A 3,868-nucleotide genomic window follows, 5' to 3' on the forward strand; every position below is an offset into this window, starting at 1 on the left:
CTGGTGCAGTATCTCTTCCTTATTTTACAACGCTGGATTTTTTTTTTTTTTTTTTTTTTCTGGTTTCTACCCTGGTCGCTTCTACGGGGACGAAAGGCACCCGGCTCGTGGGAGCAGCAGTCCGTAAAGGGCCTGGGCTGGGGTCAGCTACCGCAGCCTGCTGGGCCGAGCGATTTCGTGATTTGTAGATTTAAGGTGACAAATGCCGGTGCCAGCCTGAGCCCTTCGGCCCCCGCCCCTTGGGAAGATCGGCTCCAAGCCTGGCTGCGCCCGGGCGTCTGAGACCGGCGGCGGGGGAGGGGGCAGGCTCTTTTTTTTTTTTTTTCCCTTCTTTTTTTTTCTTTTTTTGCTGTGCTCTGAGCCGCGGGTGAAGGCGTCCGAGTTCCTGCTGACCTCCCGGCGCTAATTGCAGGGGCCGAAGGGCGCGCTCTAGCAGAGGCCGGGGTCACGACCCTGCGCTCCTTCCTCCCGGGTCCCACCAAGCTCGAGGGAGCCGCGTGTGCGCTCACGGGCGTGCGTGTGCTAGTGTGTGTGTGTCTGTGTGTAGAGCCTCCCTCTGAATCTGAGCTGTCCTAGAACCCACCCTTCTTTTGTGGGGCAAGTTCCCGGCGGGTAGGCCCTTCCAAAAATTCCATCCAAGAAGGAAAACCCTGGTGCTGACCTTTCCCATAAGCCAGCAGACAGGCAGCCGCCTTTGGGCTCTGCGAGAAGCTTGAAACGCTTCGCGTCCGTGCGCTTTTCTGCCTCGCTGGTTTCCAATTTTGACCTCACGGCAGCCAGCCAAAAGAGTGGCTGTTGGGGTGCAGATGCCAGGCCTCGATCGCGACCTGGCTCTTAGATACAGAACTCTAGAAAGTTCGTACCTATGGGTAATTCTTTGGGCATTCTGGAGCCAGGAGCTACAGGTGTTAGAAGTAGATGCGTGTGCGTCCGCGTGGACTTGTACGTGCCCAACCAGGAGACGTCTCTTCCAATTTGTATTTCGAAGTTGCTGCGCAAGACAGTTCCGGATGTAGATGCCTTTGGTTGTTTTATAATCAAGATGCGTATAATCAAGATGTATATGTTGCAGATGTCGGCGTTCAAAGTACACGAAACAACAATAATAAAATGAGCTGGCAGACCGGGGCACGTGCAAGAGACAGGCACTGGGTTCAGCGCCCCACAAAAGAGATCGCCTTTAACGCCGCCTCACAATTAACCCTATGGTGTGCGCGGACGACCTTTAAGCCTTGTTTTACGAAGTAGGGGGAACGGAGGCTCAGAACCGTGAAAGCACTGACCCGGGAGCGCCCGGGGAAACTGTGAGCCAGCATTTGAGACCAAGTGGGCCCCGGAATCCACTTGAACCACTCAGTCTATCTAGTTCAGGTGGAGGTGTGCTTATATCCCGGATGTAGAGAAATCTATGGGCGGGTGTGTCGGATTTTAGTGTGTGTCTCACCGGGTTTTCAGACGAGAGACCGTTTTACATTTGTTCTGGCGTCTGTCCGGCAGGGCGAAAGTGCAGTTTCTATCTCGGGGTCTCATTCTCTGGCCCTGTCTCCCGGGTCAAGGGAGGAGACCCCACGCTTGGGGCCATGGTTCCCAGGCGGATGCAGCGAAGGTGGAATGGGGATAAACCCCCACTTACAAACGCACGCGGCGGGGCACCCAAGTGGATACCGTGCTCTGGTCCGGATCCAGAGGGGCAGAGCGTTACCATCGCGCGGTCATACGCCGGGGTGACCACGCTAACTCGTTTCCCTCTCCCGCCGGGTGGGAGGGCGAGACTCCGGCTTTTCTCCGCCGCCCTCGGGTCCTCACCTGCGTCCCTAGCCCTCGCGGTGCTCCATCTGCCCAGGCGCGGAAGCCGGGGACCGCAGGTGGGGACACTCCCTGCGCAGGCATCGTTTTTTCTTTTCTGGTTCGATCCTGAGCAGCTTCCAGGAACTTAAGCAAATTTACTTTCTCTCGTTCTCTGAACTCATTGGTCCCAGGTGGGAGCCGAGGGCTTGGCAGGTGGGGAGATAGATCCTCCGAGAGGCGGGAGAGGGGGCTACCGAGGACGCGGTCCCGCTCAGGAAAGGGGGTGTCTGCTTAGGGAACTGTGTGGCCCAGGCTCCCCAGCCTGGGCATCTGGAGGCCCCAAACACCCGGGGGACCTAGGCCGGGGTCTGGATGGAACCTAGGCGAGGACGTGGCGGGGAGCGGGGGTGACGGGTGAACACAGCACCCCCACCTTGGGCTTGGGTAGGGAATAAGGGCCCCTCGTCCGTGCGCCCCAGGTGCAAGGCGCTTTCTGCCCCCGCGGCTGGGATGAAGTCTGGCGGCCTGTGTCCCTCGGATCCTGCAACTTCGAGCCAGTCCTGGGTTAGGGTGAGGGTGAGAGTGTGGGGTACGGGGGAGACTTAGAGAAGGGACATTGGCCCTGTCCAAGCCGTCCGGCTCTCGACACCTCCTCGCCCTCCCCAGTCCAACGATCCGAGTCAGTCAGTCTATTTGAGCTTTTGAAATGCGATCCCCCGCGCCACTTCGGTTTCCCGCTAATGACCCGGGCTCTGGTTTCGGGTTGGCGAATGGCACCCGGAGCTGAGGGCTGCTTCTCCGGGCCCGCGCCAGCCCACCCCCCGTCTAGGCTCTCTTCCCGCCGGCGCCGCGGGCCCAGGCTGGGGCGCCCCCTGGCCCCTTTCAAGGTCCCCGAAGTGTCAAGGACACCCAGGCACGGAACTGACGCTCGGGGCACTGACTTCCTCCCGCTTTTGCGCTTTGCCGCCCACCCTAGTCCCCAGCACGGGCATATTCGATGTCACTCCCCACCCCCTTTCTTTTTGTGCCGGAACCAGGCACCCCTCTCTCAGGAGCTCCTGAGGAGCGCCAGTTGTCGCGGGCCGTTATTTTAGTCGCTCCTACGCCCCAGTCCAGGGTAGGAGCCGGTTTGTCGTGTGGCTGCCAGTGGTGTGCCCCAATCAACACCAGGCCTTGCCCCGGCGCCCCTTCTCCAGAAAGCGCACATCATTTAGCTACTGGGCATTCTTTAGGGTGGGGGCTCTTAACTGGAGGCCAGGACTCCTGACTTCAGCAGATCCCCAGAAATCATATACAAAAATTTCGTACTTTGTATATATATATACAGATTTAAGGGAGGAAACCCTACAGTTTCCTCAGCTTCTCAGAGGTATATGAACCCAAGCAAATTAAGGTGCACTCGGTGCTTGAGGGACAAAAAGAAATAGGGGGTGGGTTTGGGGAGGAAAACCTCCAGAGTTTAGAGACTCTGGTTTTGTTCGGAGAGTTTGGTTTTGGTCATGTGGAATGTAGCTTTGGGGACCAGCTCCATCTCTCTGTGTATCCATCTTGCTCCCCTTCGGCAAGGACACTATATCCTGGCTTATTTTGAAGCTGAGCCTCCAGACCCGGAAGGCTTCAGGCAGCGTCTAATTAGCTGACTAATTAATGATATTAACTTATCAACCCAATGATTATGAACAGTCATTATCACTCCCAATGAATTCTGTGTTAATTTCCTGTTGCTAAGGTCACCCCCCATTCGACTATCACAGGTAATAAAAGGAAACCACTTTTCATAAAACAAAATTGCTTTTTACTGCACACCCTCCTCCCACCTTAAAATCCAGGGCAAGGGGAGCCGCAGAGGAGTCTCCTTTGGGGAGAGAACACTGGGGTCCAGGTTAGGGGTCCCCCTGCATCTACACCCCCTTAGAGCCACCTCCATGTACATCGTGGGGAGTTGGCAGATTTCATCTTTATTTAGATCTTGCTAAGGGCTTAGTTTTTCATGTTTTTTGTTTTTTTTTTTTTAAATTAAAACCACACTTGGTGGAATCAGGGACCTAAACTGTGGAAGATAGATGTGTATGTGTTGACC

The sequence above is a fragment of the Bison bison genome, unplaced genomic scaffold (genome assembly GCF_000754665.1).
Source record: "Bison bison bison isolate TAMUID 2011002044 unplaced genomic scaffold, Bison_UMD1.0 scf7180017864495, whole genome shotgun sequence".
NCBI lineage: Eukaryota > Metazoa > Chordata > Mammalia > Artiodactyla > Bovidae > Bison > Bison bison.